General features: G+C 40.5%; 1 long non-coding RNA gene across 1 annotated transcript in view; it reads left to right on the plus strand.

Annotated features, from left to right (window-relative positions):
- Positions 1–13764, plus strand: part of LOC117362049 — a 63299-nt gene extending 49535 nt beyond the window's left edge. Inside the window, exon 3 of the long non-coding RNA XR_004539788.1 lies at positions 12601–13764. This is a non-coding gene — a long non-coding RNA (uncharacterized LOC117362049). The remainder of the gene's footprint in view (positions 1–12600) is intronic.
- Positions 13765–17848: the final 4084 nt, after the last annotated feature.

The raw sequence follows: 17848 nt of genomic DNA on the forward strand, positions 1-17848 counted from the left end.
GATCACAATGCTTGTTCATAGAGATATTGGATTTTTAAATTTACAATTGATGAAGAAAATTCAGTTTAAGGCAGTACTTGAAATAAATGCAGAACAGTTTAAACTGTCAAAGTAAACTCAAATAACAGTGAACCAAAGTATACTTGGGTACACCATATTAGAGATTTTGTAGAGTTTTGGCTTTAGTGGGGTTTCAAAATGGCAGCAGCAGCATTTTGAAGCCCCATCCATGATTGTATCAAAAGGGAGTCCCATTATATTTTGGGTGAATATTCAAATGAATGACAAACCTATAATTATACAAGGCAACAAAAAATTGGGGGAGGAATCATCTGACAATACAGCACATTTTTCTAAATCAGTTTTTCACGCTGATTTTAGATCTGTGATTAGTATTTTTTAGTCACATAAACTTTTAAAGTTATGACAAATGTTAGTTTATAGCGTTTTAGCATATAAGGTTTTAAGAACTGCAGCATCAACTTAAAGAAATGTTGCAGTATCTTCAGTCCAAAGACAAATAAGCACCTAACATAGCATAATTATACTGGACTGTGTCACTTAGCAACCAATATTTCTTCAAAAATGCTTAGAGTATGATTTATTTTTGTGAGCCGTGTTTGGATTGTCACGGCACAGCATCCAGCAGTAGTCAGCCATCATACTCTCATTCCAGAAACCTTGGTAGCAACACTCCAATAACTGAATGTCCTAGTGAAAACAATCTCCTTGCTCGTCATTCACCATACCAAGATTTTATGGAAAAATGTAAAGATGTGAATCCAAAAAGTGCTTTTTTAATGACATGCAACAGCCAAGTTTCTAATATGAGTCAAGGAGATTCTGAACTCCTTCCTTGTACGAAGGATACTTATGGTTTCCCAGAAAGTTTTCCACTAACCACTTGAATGCTTCAAGCTCAACTGCTGAGAGTGATTGCTTAAAATCTTCATCCTGAATAATGGACTTGATCTGTGGGCCTATAAATATCCCTTCTTTCAGTTTTGCAGTGCTGATTTTGGGAAATTTCTTAACAAGATATTGAAAACCTGGCGAGTTTGCTTTACCCATGGCCTTTGCTAGGTTCTTCATCAACCACAGCTTAATATGAAGAGGTGGAAAAAATATTTTATGAGGATCCACCAATGGCATAAATTTCATACTGATTGTCCCTGGGTATAGGTATCCCTCAGCTGCCAGACACACTTGTTCAGCTGTAGATCAGCTATCCCACAAGCACAGGAAACATCAATATTTAGTGAATCCTCCTTACATTCCCATTAGCATGCCAATGACCTTCAGATCACCTTCTGATTGCTTCTAGTAATTCTTCATATTCTCATAAGACTCCTTTAGATGAGAAGAATGGTCAATTGGTATACTTGGTTTGGAATTTTCATTGTGCAGTAACACTGCCTTTAAGCTTCTCTGTGGAAAAATCAATGAAGAGACACCATTCATCTGAACAATCTACGTATGACAAACTGTTGAAGAGCCCGTTGATGTCATGACAAAAGCATAATAATAATAATAACAGTTTATATACCGCAATACCGTTAAGTTCTATGCGGTTTACAGAAGATTAGTGGAGTACAAGTTGAGTTGACGTACAAGTTGAGTTAACTTAAGGGATGTGGGAACAATGGGGAGAAAGGGCATGAGAGGGGAAGGAGGGAAGTGGGTCAGCTGTCTAGGTATTTCAGGAATAGGTGAGTTTTGAGGCGTTTCCTGAATACCTCATAAGTGGTGGGCAATAGGAGTTGTTCTAGGTCTTTACCCCATAGAGCAGCCTGATGTGAGAGAAGATGCTAATGGTGTTTTTTTAGTTTGCATCCTCTAACAGGGGGAGAAACGAAGTGCGAGTGGGAGCTTCTCTTGTGTTTGTTGGCTGAGAAGGAGAATAGGTCAGTGATGTATTTAGGGGTTAGACCGTAGAAAGCTTTAAAACAGAGGCAGGCGAACTTAAACTTTACATGAGCTTCCATTGGCAGCCAGTGTAGCTGTTTGAAGTATGGCGTCACGTGATCGAACTTCTTTAGACCGAAGATTAGTCTGACCGCAGTGTTTTGCATTAGTTGTAATCGTCGCATATTCTTTTGGGGGATTGCTAAGTAGGCGATGTTACAGTAGTCGAGTTGACTTAATACGAGGGATTGTACCAAGATTCTGAAGGCAGAGTTATCAAAGTATGCTTTAATGGATTTAAGTTTCCAGAGGGTGAAAAAAAAACTCTTTTTGATTAGGGAGTCCACCTGATCTTTCATGGTGAGGCATTGGTCCAGAGTTACACCCAGTATTTTAATGGTGGGCTGTATGGGGTAGTTATGTTTGTTGATGTCTAGTGGGGTTTTGGTGTCAAGAGGGCGCGGTGAAGCGACAAAGAATTTTGTCTTCTCAGTATTGAGCTTGAGTTTGAAGTCTGTCATCCAATGTTCCATCAAGTTTATGGCTTCTGATGCTTTTGGAATTGTTTCCAAGATGGAGTTGGCAAATGGGATAATAATTGTGAAGTCATCAGCGTAACTGAATAATTTTATCCCCAGCTGGGTTAATTGAACGCTCAGTGAGGTCATGTAGATATTGAAAAGCAGAGGGGATAGTGGGGACCCTTGCGGAACGCCGGATGGGTTGCTCCAGGTGTTGGAGCCATTTACAGTGAAGAATGTTGTTAAGTTATGATTTTTTTTCTGTAATGGGTTATATTAGCATCTTTTGCAAGCAAGTGCTTTTCATTAAGCCTTGAAGCAAGAAGTTCTGCTTTTTCTTATGAAAGATTTAGATCATGAATAAGATCATTGAGCTCAGCTTGTATAAAGGTGTCTTTCTGAATCTTCATCATTCACATTAGGATCAGATAATTCTGGGTTGTGACCAGCTGCTGCATCATCATCATATTTCTCATCATGTTCCACAGAAACATATGCATCTTGTGATGGACTTTAGTCCAGTGTTTTTCAACCTTTTTACACCAATGGACCGGCAAAAATAAAAGAATTATTCTGTAGACCGGCATCGGTCCGTGGACCGGCGGTTGAAAAACACTGGGCTAAGTCATGGGTCAGACCCCGCCCATCTCTACCCAATCTCCACCCCAGACCCCGCCCCCATAATAGTACTAATTGAAACACTATTTTTTCCATTCATTTTTCACAAATACACAATATAATCTTATTAACAACACATAATGGTTAACCACAGCATTAAACTACACAAAGCACTCTGACAGCAATGTCAGAGAGAAGGCTTCCGGTTCAGGCACAGAATGCTCATAGGAGCCACTGCCCGTGGCTTTGTGCACTGAATCAGTGAGGAAGAGGGAGCTGGCTCGATGATAACGCCGCATCGATCTCACCGTGGACTGGCAGTTGAAGAACACTGTTTTGGGCCTGATGCACGTGCTGGCCCTGTGGACCGGCGGGAAATTTCTGTAGACTGGCACTGGTCCACGGACCGGTGATTGAAGAACACTGCTTTAGTCTATAGCCCAGAAATATCAAAGAAGAGACAAGTTAATTTAATCATGTATTTTTAATGAAAATAACTAATGGGCAGACTGGATGGACCATTCAGGTCGTTATCTGCCATCAATTACTATGTTACTAAAAATTCCACATAACTTAAATCCTAGTGATGATATATTAAAAGATATTAAAATCAATAAAAATAAAAATGTACATGCATAACATTACATATGGTGCACAAACATGAATAAATAAATGTAATTATATTATCCCTCCCCTTTACAAAACTGTAGTGTGGTTTTTAGCACCAGCCATAGCAGTAACAGCTCTGACGCTCATAGTGATCCATGTAGTTATATGTGGAATATTTTAAAATAAATAAATAATATAACAGAATACCCAGATACTGTTATAGAACAATCTCTTACCTTGCGGCATCAACACGCCTAAAAGGAAGCGTACACTTACAGAATAGCCTCCTCCCTGCCAGCCACTATCCAAACACACTAAATATCAATTTATTTTTTTTAAAAATGCAAAATATTGAGACTGAATATCAGAGTGAAAAGCAAGGGACTCGCCCGGGAGGTCTCCAGGCTTCTGGTTGTGCAATGCTCAAATCAGTAAATCACACCTCTCCCAAGAAATTCTGTATTTCCAGCCTCTGGAAACCAACTTTAAAAATAAATCCATACATGCATAAAGATGTTTAACATGATAAGATAAGGCTTCATTCTCAATGAATTAAAGCTACAAGAAACAGTGCGTCTTTTTGAATTCTTTTATTTTGCATAAATTCTCTTGATTCACACCACAGCCAACTGGAAGGCAGAAATAGAGGTAGTCTTCCTCCGTCTTTTACACAAAATCTGTTCTTTTGGAATGATCCCAGATATAAAGCCTCCCATCAAGCAAATTTGCAAAAGAAGTGCCGGATATCAATATGGAGGGGACTTTCATGGGGTATCACATTCAAAAACAGTATGTTTGTGTTTTATCTGAATATAAGAGGGAAAGTTAAAATATTCATGCTTCCATATCAGTGTGCATCTTAGCATGCGTGCATTCCTTCTTGTTTGACAAATCTGCAGGGTACAGAAACCGTTCAAGTGGTTCTATTTAGCATACTCCTAAACAGTTTTTTTTTTTTTCGAATGAATGTTTAAGTGATTTCCCCTTGCTCTCCCGCTCCCCTGTCCCTCCCTCCTTCCCACATCCCAAGGATCCTATTTGAATCAAAACCAGTTTTAACACTGGAGCCAACCTGAAATTGAAGGGCCATAGAGGGTCAGCAATACTTTCAGTGGTATTTCCTGTGCAGCAGAGTTCTGTACCTAGCTGTACAAATCACTCCGCATGGCATATAGATAGCGTGCCAGGGAATTTTATGATCCCTTGCCAAGTGTAGCTGTCAGGTTCCACTCCACTGCTGTGTGTGTGGCTGGAGCTAACTTCAGACTTGATAATTACCATAATCCAAACAGATCCTGCACTAGCTGATTTGCATTCAGCCAGTGCTGAATATTATCAGTACCAGTGGTGAATTGTTGCAGAGTTTTAATTATCTTGATAACTTTTTCTTTGATTATTTATTCTCTTTTTTCATCTTAGAGTGGAATCTGAAATTTTAGTTTGTGTCAGTGTACAACAGTAGCTATCATTTTTGATGAAAATGATATATTCTCACAGACCAGAATGAAGCATTGTGTATGCAATATAGATTTTTTTGTTTTTTAAATTATTAATATGCAATATATATATATTTTGAACTGAGTCTGGCTAAGCTTCTGTGCCCTAAAATTCTCTTGAATTTTCTTTATTTCAAAATAATTATGATAATGCTTATAAAATTAACAACACCATTTCTTATATTGCTCCAAGGGACTCCACGGTCCAGGTATCTCTTCCCTTTCTGTCCATCTTCCTACCTCCCGGTCTCCTTTCAAAATTCAAATCTTCTTTTTCACAGGAGCCTTGATGTGCCAGCCATTCTCACAGGTTTCCAGCGTTGCCCCAAAGTTTCCCCTATACCGTGATCTGCCCAGGTGGAAAAAGGAAGTTGTGTCAGAGGGAGATAGATGCAGCAGATGGAAAGTTTTGAGGCAGCGCTTTGAGAATGGCTGCCATGCTGGGGCCATTCTGATAAAGAAGATTTCAATTTTGAAATGAGACCAGGAAAGCAGTGGCGTACCTAGTATATTTGACATCCGGGGCCAATAATTTTTAACATCCCCTCCTATATATATTAAAAAAAGAGTAATAATTCATGAGTAACACAACAAGGGTGCACCTAGGAAAAGGGAGCATCTTAAACACTGTAATGAGCACTAGAATATTAATTCACCCATTGTAAAACTAAACAAGCCAGATTAATACACATGGGAGTGACCTTTGGTATCTGGACCAATCAGAGTCATAGGCCACTCCCAGGACATCCCAGGATGTACCAGGAAGGAGGCCTAAGACTGTGATTGGCCCTGGTACCTAAGGCCCTTCCTATAGGAGGGGCCTTAGGTATCTGGGCCAATCAGGTCCTTAGGCCCCTCCCAAGTGCATCCTAGGATGCACCTGGAAGGAGAAGGCCCGGCATTTTAGCAGAGGTGGGCTTGCCGGCAGGATGGAGTGGGCATCCCTCTTGCCGGCCTTGTTCTAAAGGTACGGGGGGGGGGATTGGGGTATCGGGTGAGGTGTCAGGGGGTATTAGGGTAGAATGTTGCAGATTTGGGGGCGTCAGGGTGCTATGTTGGGATGTTTAGGGGATTTGAGGGATTCAGAGAATCAAGGGGGCCCAGTGGCAGGAGGGATCTCAGGCACGGTATACAACTGGTTCCAAGGATTTCTTAAACTTACAGAGTAAAATCAAACGATCTTAAATCAGAACCATGGTCTAACCCCTGTGGAGTTCCATAAGGGTCTCCATTGTCACCTACACTCTTCAACCTCTTTATATCCTCCCTTGGGACCACTCTAGATAATCTAAATGTAACTTCTTTCAGCTATGCAGACGACATCACCATACTCCTCCCCTTTGATTCTCCAGATCCAACCTCTACAGAAAAACTGAAAAAACACTAGAAGCAGTGGAAAAATGGATGATAGACCACAAACTGAAACTAAACAAAATTTATCTTGCTCGAAAAGGCCAAAACCCCCTCCATTACAGAATTGGAAATTAATGCTACCAAATACCTTATACAGTCCGATCTTAAACTCCTAGGAGTGATGATAAATAGATGCTGCATAATGCAGGTCCAAATTAACAAAACCACCCAGAAAGCATTTTTAACCATGAGAAATCTACGAAAAATAAGAAAATTATTCGACATAGAGCAATATAGGCTCATAGTTCAATCCCTAGTCCTAGGTCTAGTGGACTATTGCAACATCCTCTATCTACCATGCCCTGCATACATGATAAAACAACTACAGACTGTACATAACACAGCTCTCAGATTGATCTACTTGCTAAGTAAATAAGACCACATCACCACTGCCTATCTAGACTCACACTGGTTACCAATACAAGCACGAATTCAATTCAAACTATACTGTCTATTATTCAAAGCTCTAAACTTCACTGCCCCCACTTACCTAAACAACTGCCTAAATCAGAACCTTACTACTAGACAAAGAAGAACCCAGACCCCATTTACTTACCCCCCTTTCAAAGGTACTCAGCACAAGAAGATGTTTGACAACTTACTAGCGACGCAGGCAGCGAAACTTGACCACTCCATCTCCAACTTGCTGACAACAACGAGCAACTTCAAATCATTTCGAAAAGGAATCAAAACCCTGCTATTCAAAAAATTTATCCAGATATCTTAACTCTTTCCCTTGTCATTTCCCCTCCCTTGTAAATCTCCCCTCAAAGTCACACCCTCTCTTGTAATCTCCTCTCTCCAAAGTATCAACCATGTATACATCTCCCTTAAATTGCAAATCTCATGGAAATGTCCAGTTATCTTCTTTGTAGTCCTAATACCTAAACTGTAATTTTCCTGGAAATGTCCAGTTAGCTTCTTTGTAATCCGCCTAGAACTGCAAGGTACGAGCGGAATAGAAGTCACAAATGTAATGTAATCCCTCTTTTTAATTGGATGTAGGGGTGTCAAAGGAGTTAGGCAGTAGGGATTGGGCATCCTGATCACTGATGTGGGTGTCAGGGGGTCCTCTGCTGCAGCCAACTCAGCTGATCGTGGCAGGGGTATTTTCCCTCAATCAGCTGAGCTTGCAGGACTCCCCAAAGCTGCAGATTTGGGGATTCCTGCCTGCTCAGCTAATCAGGGATTCTCATGTCACGATCAGTTGAGCCAGATTGAAATATAGGCCAGCATTTTGCAGGTCTACATTTGAAGCATCTGGTTCAGCTTTAGGGAGATATGTAGGGACGCTTAAACTCACCAAGTCTACTTCCAGATGAAACCATGCCCATACCCAGCCTTGGGTGAGCTTAAGTGTCCCTATGTGTCTCTGCAGACCCACAACAGACTCCTACAATGTAGGCGACATTCCTTGCCTGAGTTTTTTCTAAAAATGTGCAACCTGATTGGCTGTCACATGGCGGCAGAATGCCTACCGCCACCTACAATCAGGATGCTCATTTGTAGAATCAGCCCCAGAGTGTACACACACATTTTACACCTTCTTCAGAACAGATGTAAATTTGTGTAAGAGAAGTTGTTTGGGGGGGCTGGATCATTGACAGGACAGGATTAATTTTTTGAGGGCCCCTAGATACATAAGTACACTGGGCCCTGGGCCCCACCACACTCTGCCCTGCCCTTATTTTTTTACCTGTTTTATTTACTTCTTTATTTCCACTTGATTTATTTTTTTCTTTTGTTTTAAAATTCAAAACAAACAACAAAAATTACCATACCAGTGCCAGTGTACAATTTCTCTTCTGTGCAACCCCCAAACATCCCCCTTCATTCCTAGAGGAAGCCCATCAATTTATATTTCGCATTTGGGTAGGAGGCATGGGACATTTAGTGCCCGCCATTTTATTGCACCACTACATTAGCTCTGACCTGACCTGGTCTCTGAATTAGTAAAAAATATATTAAAATTAGTCTAAGAAAAAGGATCACCTTATTTCCATTTTCTATTTATAAACGTTTATTAACACAACTACAATAATACTTTATCCTAAAGCAAAAATAAATAAAAAAAACAAATAGAACATTTTTTTTTCTACCTTTGTTGTCTGGTTTCTGCTTTCCTCATCTTTTCATTATTCTTTTCCTTCCATCTACTGTCTGCCCTCTCTCTGCCTCTTCCATAAGGCATCTGCTCTCTTTCTATGCCTCTTCCAGAAACTGTCTGCCTCTCCCTTCTATTTCTCCCTCCCCCTCCCATTGGCCTAGTATCCATCTACTTCCCTCTGCTCCCTCCATGGTGTGACATCTGTCTTCTTCCCTTCCATCTCTCCCTCCCTCCCGGCAGATTTTAGCATCTCTCTCTCCTCCTTTCCTCCCCTCAGACCTGGTATCTGTCTCCTTCCTCCTTTCCTTCCCTCTGATCTGGTATTTGTCTCCTCCCCTTCCCCCCGCCCATGCTCTGTTATCTCTCTTTCCTTTCCCTTCCACCTTTTCTTCCCTGGTCTTCCTTATCAATTTATTTTTCTGCCTCTGTCTAAATTCTTTCTTACTATTGTCACAGGGCTGCCCCTGTTCCTAGCAAGGAAGCCTTGCCAGAGAAGGGAAAAGAGGTTAAAACCCTTGAAAGTATACCTAAGCCTACTAAGGAGAGTCCCAAAGCAGCCCCTAGGAATATTTACAAGCCAAGCCTTCCAGTAATGAAACCTCCTAAAGCTCTGCCTAAAGCAGACAGATCTGGTTTAGCTTTACCTAAGCCAGTTATAAGAAAACAAGTGGAAAGACTACATATCCCAGCAGGCATAGAGCCAGGGAAAGGAAAGAGCAGGGCTGGAATACAAGCTACTCCCAATCAGGCTCAACTTGGTTTAAGCCAGGTGAGAAGCTCTGAGAACAGGCTACCCTAACACACCTGCAGGGAGGACTAATCAGCTCCCTACAATGAAAGAAAAAGGAGTAATTTTTTCAAAGCAGGGGAGCCAGCTCCAGAAGCAATTGAAGAGCTAGCCTCAGAGTACACACCTGCTCCTGACCCAGCAAGCCAGAGCCAGTCAACAGGTTGCAAGCCCAGAACATCAGGAAGCCACAGTCTACCTCCTGGCTACCAACCCAGGCAGAGGTTTATTGTTTATTCAGATTTTTGATTAAACGCTTTATCGATACTACAAAGCGTTGTACAAGGTTTAAAATAACATTTAAACAAATTTAACAATTAAGACATATCTTTATATAAAAATTACTAGACTGACGGCAATTACATACAGGGTAATTACGGACCTGAAGGCCCCTAAACACAAATAGGAAGGAGGGGAGAAATACAATTAATATAGAAAATGTGAGAAACATTTATGGTAAACACAAAAGGGACTGGGAAATTGAATGTAAAAAACAAGAGTAGATTAATCTCTAAGTTTCAGATAATTAAAAGCATCTTTAAAAAGAAAGCACTTTAAATTACTTTTAAAATTTTTTAAAATTTTTTCCAATTTTAAATCTAAAGGAAGAGTATTCCAGATCATAGGGGCTGTCACAGAGAAAATGGAGGTGCGACGAGTACCGATTATTTTTAAAGATGGAATATTAAGATTGTATTGAGATATAGATCTTAAAGCTCTCGGCGGGTCATATGGGATCAAAAGTCTGTCTATGAATGCTGGTGTATTGGTCTGTAAAGTTTTGAATGTCAATAGGGCGATTTTATAAGTTACCCTGTGTGAGACAGGCAACCAGTGGGCTTTTTGAAGCAAAGGGGTGACATGATCAAATTTCTTTGCGCCAGAGATTATCTTAATGGCTGTGTTTTGGATGAGCTGCAAGGTTGGTGAAATAGAAGCCACAGAGGACAGTGAGTCTGTGTTTGGGCAAGACAATGAGATGGCTGATGAGGACCTTGCTTATGATATGGAGATAGAAGAAGCGCGAAGGAGTGGAAGCGTCCAAATAAAAGACTGGTGAACTCCGGATATTTCACAAACACCCTATCGACTGGACATGTGCATGTTTCGGCCAGATAGCCTGCATCAGGAGTCTACAGTCATAGACATATATATATAAATTAATCATAAATACATAATAACACAGATAATGTAAACATCCAAAATGAACTAATTAAAAAGAGAAAATGTCATAAATGCAAAAAGAGGAAAAAATTAAAAACAAGAAATTCATACCAAAAAAACATGATATCTAAAATATCATTGGGACACAGATAAAAAGGAGAAAATATACCATTACATATATCAACACATTCATGAGCTGTCTGCTTGCCTTCCATCTTACCAGTTGGCATCCCTCCTGCTTGGGGGACACGTTTTCTTCGGAAAGGGGCGCGTTTGTGTGTGTGGGTACATTTTTTTGACAGGCCTGCCTGTCTGTTATTAATTTTTTTTAATGGGGTAGATATTTTGCGTGTGTAACACATGCAAAATATCTGTGCCATGGAAAAAAATGAATAAAAAAGACAGGCAGGCCTATCAAAAAACCTGCAGACCTGTCGGTAACTCAGTTACCGACAGGTCTGCAGCAGTCGGGTTTGCCAATATTAAAACCCGATTTGAAATAGCCAAGCAATTGATAGTGACTCAATCGCTTGGCTATTTTGCATGGGGTTTTGCTAATTTGCATGGCAGGTTTGGGATCGGATCGCTACAGGCGTTAGTGAATGGGGTTGGAGGGAAATTTGGTCGCAAAGGGCTCGCAAACCGATCGGTACACAATCGGTTTGCTTAGTGAATATAGCCCTATGTCTGGCATCCAGATATTTATGGGGTCAGAATGAGGATGTCACTGATGATCATAACCTCTTCATTCTCCATAATTCTCTTAGAGATCCGTTTACTAATGTGTGCTAACAATTAGCTTGTGCTAAATACTAAGAAGCCCTTTAATATAAAAAGATCTTCTTAGCCTTTAAAAATCTGTTAGAACGCCTTAGTAAAAAGACCCCTTAGAGCAGGGGTAGGGAATTCCGGTTCTCGAGAGCCGTATTCCAGTCGGGTTTTCAGGATTTCCCCAATGAATATGCATTGAAAGCAGTGCATGCAAATAGATCTCATGCATATTCATTGGGGAAATCCTGAAAACCCGACTGGAATACGGCTCTCGAGGACCGGAGTTCCCTACCCCTGCCTTAGGGTAATTAACCCACTGCTTTTCTGATATAGTGATGTTGTATTGCTTACAGAGTTTCCAATAGATGAGACAGGCCACCTTACTGCGCCTTTCTATATAGAAAGTATCTGCCATTAGAGCCTCACAGACAGCTATGAGCTAAGTAACTATTTATTGCTCTTTCTTAAAAAAAATCTACAGATGTCAGTTGTACTGGATTTTTCCTTCAAATCCAAATAAGAACTATCTCATGTGCAATTTGCTGTTCTGGGCTGTAACTATTGTTGTTCACCCTTTGAAAATCTGCAGATGCACATCACCATACACAACAGAAAGTGTATATGGTGACAGCAGAATAAAAATAACACATGGGCTTTCCCTACTTTGTTATACACCACTCCTTTTTCCCTATGGGTTAAAGTGTAGTTTTCATCAGCCATTTTTACACAATGAAAGGACTATGTAAAAGATCTTTAAAATATGTCCATCCCATACATAAATGATTGTGAGAGGGCATTAGATATTCTTACTATATTAAACCATTCTTTCAGTGCATTATATTACATCTAATCATTAATAAACAATTAACTATATAGCTTACAGTGTTAGATATATTAACATGATCTCTTACAACTATCCAAAGCTGCAAATGCTGATTATGTTTCTTGTTTGGTTGTTATGGTCTCCTGGCTCTTTCCTGCTTTAAGTAGAATGAAAATTAAGTGTAAGAATCATCTGGGATTTCTCTTTAAACCCAGTAATCTATGTATTCAACGAAGAATCAATACTCAGTAAGCTGTCTGGGTTCTGCAATAAATTCCAGCTTTTATAGACTTTTCCTTGACCAGGTAGCTGCTAATGCCATAAAAATTGATTATTTGTGCTGTTCTTATCACTGCTTAAAATATCTAATTGCTTTTTCTCTACAGATTTGAATTTGGCATGCTTGATGCTGGGCGATTAATGAAGGAAGCCCTTAACTGGACAAATGTTGGTCCCCAGAGACTAAGGACTGTTGATAACAAGCCTGATCTGAATGCACTGAGCCAAATTTGATTTTAATACAGTTTGAAAGCATACTGAAAAACCTGCACATTTCCCTACTGCATTCACCTATTTCTATTACAGTTTGAAACTCATGGCCATTCACACCCCCGCACCCCCCTTTAAATAACATATAATGGACACCTCAACTAGTGGTACACATTGACCACAGATTTATTAAACTTCATCAAATATATTATCTAGCCAACAAAACCTCCAAATCCAACCAATTATTATCCAAAGAGGCTTTCCCTATCCCATCCAACTATGAATTGCCCCCATTCTCAATCATCTTTCACAGCTGCATCCAGGTGCTCAGTCAGTCAGTGTCAATTCAACTGTAGTGGTCTGAACCTGTGAAAATTTGTGTCATACCCCCAACTTCTGAGCTGTCTGCTTGCCTTCCATCTCACCAGCTGTGCCCATCTTTCCTACCCAAAGGAAATCCAGCTCTTCCCCAAGCAATACTCATAAGCAATGGGCAGAAAAGTTCTCACAGTCACCTTCACACTTCCTCTCTCCTTCCTGCCCCAGAATGCCCATCCTTGCCAAAACTCCTCCCTAAATTCTGTACAAAACCCTCTCCATTTTGCCCCCTTTCAATCATCTGTTTCCATATATCGTTTCCCCTAACCCCTTCTATTCGCCACCCATTCCCAGCTACCTCTCCTTGGAAGAGCAGCAAAAGTAAAAAAAAAAGAGGGGTACAGGAAGCTTGTTAGGTGTCCCCAGATTAGTCTGGGGATATCCTTTATATCTATCAAATATTTAAGTTCTCCTGAATTATGAACAATATTTTGGGGCTCTTTTTAGACCGAACGCAAAGACTTGGCAAATAGTGCTTTACTTTTATTGTGCAAAATTTAAGCTTAAACCAAATCTATGAAAAAATTATTATTGCCAATATAAGAGGCAACAATAAATACTACTACTAGTAGTAATCAATTTTATAGTACTATTAGGCATATGCAGCACTGCAAACATTATAGGCCTCATTCTTTATAGGATGCCAATCTCAGCAGATGCCTAAGCAGCAGCTGAGAATCACCATGGGGATAGCCTTAGGGATCTGGCCAATTGGGGTCTTAGGCCACTCTCAGTGCATCCCAAAATGCACTGGGAAGGAGGTCTAAGACTCTGGTTGACCCAGAAGCCTAAGGCCCCTCCCTGGAAGTGGAAGGCCCACCATTCTGAAGAGGCAGGCCTGCTGGCCAGAAGGAGTAGGCATTCCTCCGGCTGGCTTTACTTAAAAAGTTCAGTGGGGTCCAGGGTGGGGGAAATTCTGGCAAGAGGGAGTGGGCATCCCTTCTGCTAGGGATGTTGTGGGGATGGCAGCAGCAGGAGGGAGTGGGCATCCCCCCTGCCGGCCGGCTTGCGGTAGGATTTGGGGGTTCCCTGTTGCGGTTGCTCAGCTGATTGTGACATGGAGATTTCCTTGCCATGATCAGTTTAGCGGCTGTGTCTATTTGAAATGTAGACAGATATGAACTAATGTGCACATAGGTGATTGTAACACACACTTTCTAACACTTCTCAGTGCTCAGAGAACTGGTTTTAGCTTATGAGACCGCTGGGTAAGCAAACTTTTTTTAGCCCGCTACTGATACGGCTCAATTCTGGTAGTGCTCATTGTAGAACTCACCATTCTGGCGTGTGACATCAGGATAGGTCCTAGCAGAAGCATGTCATTTTTTGTCTTCCTCAGTTGTACACAGGTATTTGTTCCTACATGTTGCCTTTTTCTGTATGAATGTTACTCTCATTCTTTAAATTGTGTCTATAGGTTTTGTATAAATCTTACTACTAATCATTTCTATACCGCTACTAGACATACGCAGCGCTATATATCAAAACACAGAAGAGAGAGTCCCTGCTCAAAAGAGCTTACAATCTAGGCAGGACAGATAAACGGGGCAAGAAGGTGCATCAATACACTGTGCTCAAGTGGGGGAATTACAGAGAGAATGATAAAAAAGATTTTGTTAACATTCTCCATCCATTAATATTCAGAGTTATACAAGTAGACTTATTCCTCATTGTAAATAAATGTTGTGAAGTACCATACAGAGCATTCAAAGAAAAGAAAGACATTCAATAAATAGAAAAGTTATCTTTAAAAAAAAAAAGAAAATATTCAGACTTTTTCTTAAGCTTTTATACTCCCTATCATTCTAAGCTACTTTATATGTGTTTTATTTTGGTTGAATTTCTTATTCCTGATTTAGTAGTTCATGGTTCCCTTGCTACTCTGTGGAAAAATTTTTTTAAACCTCATCCTGTCTGGTTAGTGTCCTGTGGGTTCTGGTTGTAGTTTTAATCAGGAGAATGTTGATCTGTGTCTATACTGCTGGGCTTTATAGAATCTTTGATATTTGCCACTCTGTAACAGAGCAGAGATGAGGGATTCTGTAAAGACCTGGGAAAACAGTTTTCATTCTGGGTCTAATGAGGCAGCAGCTTAGAAGTTAAAAAAAAAAAACAGTTACCACATTATCAAATTTGAAGACTTTTTTTTACTTTTTATACGGGGCTTTCAGAGTTTTCTAATTGCTCTGAAGTGTGGTTATTTTAAAATTAGTATGGGGGAAGTGTTGAGGGGATTTAGGTGCTATGCTTTGTTTATTATCAAATATTTGGTTAGCTCTTTAAACACCTAGGCTCAGATTCCCTAATGCTCACCTACCTTGGCTGAGTCTCGGTGGGCGACCGATTCACTACAGCTTCCTCCCGCCCATTACCGGCCCCACGGATCGCAGACTATCTTCTTTGCCTGTAGATGGCCTGCGCATGCTCTCCACGCCATGGGGAATGTGACTCCTGTTTTCTTTTGCAGTAAGGGGAAGGGCGGCAGAGAGCAGGAGATTCGGGGCGGCAAGACCCACTCTACCAAGATGGAACTGCTTGGAAGTTCACACGTTCAGAAGCAAAAAAAAAATCACGGTGGAAAATGATATACGCATCTGAGAAGGAGTTCAACAGCTAAATATGAACCCCTGCCTATTTCCCCTTGTGGCATCAGGTCTCTGTTACTGTCACCACACCTGGTAACAGATGAAAAATAGCAAAGTGTTGCAAGCTTCTTTCATTTTCTCTCTGCCTTTTCCGAAGTCGTATATTCTGATTTTGGCTCTCCTTTTCCCCCTCTTCGAGTTCAGCAGCAGTTTCTGTATTATTTTGGCAGATTCCTGCAAGAGCAGGAGAGTCGGGGCGGCAAAAGTGGGAGAATGGGAACGGCAAGAGAAGGGCAGCTTTTACTGGTATTTCAAGAGCAGGACAATCGGCAGAGAGGCAGGGCAGCAGACAGCAGGAAAGGATGTGAGCGAAAAGGACGTGAGTGACTGGTCCCCAGTAGTCGCTTCTTTTTTGATTGGCCAGCCCAGTCGGTGGTCCTGAAAATATTTTGTGAATCGTGTCCTTCCTACTTTGCATGCCGTTCCCCTTCATTTGCATGCGCGGATTGGATTGGGAGTAAGGTTAGTGAATTGGGTCGGGTCACAAAATGGTCGCTAACTGCTTGGGGCACAATCAGTGTCCTTAGTGAATCTAGACCCTAGTTCAGAAACTTTGAATATTTCAGACTCTTTTCTCCCTTTAACTTGTTTAAAATCAAATTTAAGTAAAAGTTTAAGAATTTTTCAGAGGAAAAACATGGTGAAATGAAAGCATATTAATAAAGGAAATAAGGAAAATAAGGAGCCCAGTAATTAAAAAAAAGGCTAAGCTCCTAAACTAAGGGGTCCTTTTACTAAGCAGGGAAGAAATACTCCACAGAATAGCACTGAGTCGCTCTTCAATGAAGGCTCTTGACAAAGTATTGAAAGGCAAGGAAATAACACTCCAAAATGAAGATCAGACTTGTCCATGCACTCATTTTCTCAGCGAAAGCTGGACACTACGGAAACAAAACAGAAAGAAGATTGACACATTTGAACTTTGGTGCTGGAGGAGGATTTTATGTGTTCCGTGGGCCGCAAGAAGAACTGAAAAATCAATTCTGGAAGAGATCAAACCCGCTATGTCACTCAAAGCCCAAATGATGAAGTTTCAACGGTCTTATTTTGGTCATACTGTCAGAAGAGAAAGATCACTGGAGAAGGACATTGTGTTTGGGAAGATCGAAGGAACCAGACGAAGAGGGCGATCTGCAATCTGATGGCTGGACATGTTGAAAACAACTATAGGGATGGCAGTGGAGGATCTTACCAGACTAGCATAAAACAGATCTCTTTTAAGATATGTAAGTCATCAAGTTGTTAGGACTTGAACTATAAACTATTTTGTAGCAGGCTGTAACTTTCAAATTCTATAAAGTCCGCCTACATCAGCATGCCTAGCCAATATAGGCACCTAACCTAGGCCCCTTTTTACAAAGGCAATTATCACAGCAGGCCGTGGTAATCGCTCCAACGCCCATAGGGATTCAATGGGCATCAGGGCATTTGCCATTCGGCAGCTGCTATTGTGCCTTTGTAAAAGGGGAGCTTAATCAATGCCAATAATTGATAATTAAAATGAAAAAGTTTATATGGTACGCTCAGAGATATGAAACTCCAGAAGAGGGGAAGGTTGGAATTATTGTGCAAACTTCTACAAAGGACATTACCAAGAATCACGGACATTTAAATATTCGTTAGTGACTCATTATGGATTGAAAACCAGGCACATTTCTGATTGGGTCTCCTGAAGCAGATGTCGAAACGGGGCCACGTTGAGACCCCCTAGAACGTTTTTCAAAAGATAAGTGAAGTCTATCTAGCCTTCCAGTGATTTCTTCACATGCAAATTTCAACGTACAAGATTTTTCACATAAAGAAATTATATATTTAAAACTAAATTGAACTTACAGGTCTCAGAGAGTAATTTCAATATGAAGTTTGCAATGACTGGCTGGTAAACTCTTAAATATAAGAGGGGGTTACCTCCCCCTCTTCTGGAGTGTCATATCTCTGATTGTACCATATAAATATAGGATTACTCCCTTTTAGACCAGTTTTTTCACTATAGTCGGTTTGTTCTTGATCTATCCAACAAGCTTTACTGACTCTCATTTTTGGATATATATTCCATGTTTCTATTGGAAACAAAATAATTGATAATTGGCATATAACTCATAATTGATGTTAATTGAAGTTA

The sequence above is a fragment of the Geotrypetes seraphini genome, chromosome 6, assembly GCF_902459505.1.
Source record: "Geotrypetes seraphini chromosome 6, aGeoSer1.1, whole genome shotgun sequence".
In the NCBI taxonomy this organism is placed as follows: domain Eukaryota; kingdom Metazoa; phylum Chordata; class Amphibia; order Gymnophiona; family Dermophiidae; genus Geotrypetes; species Geotrypetes seraphini.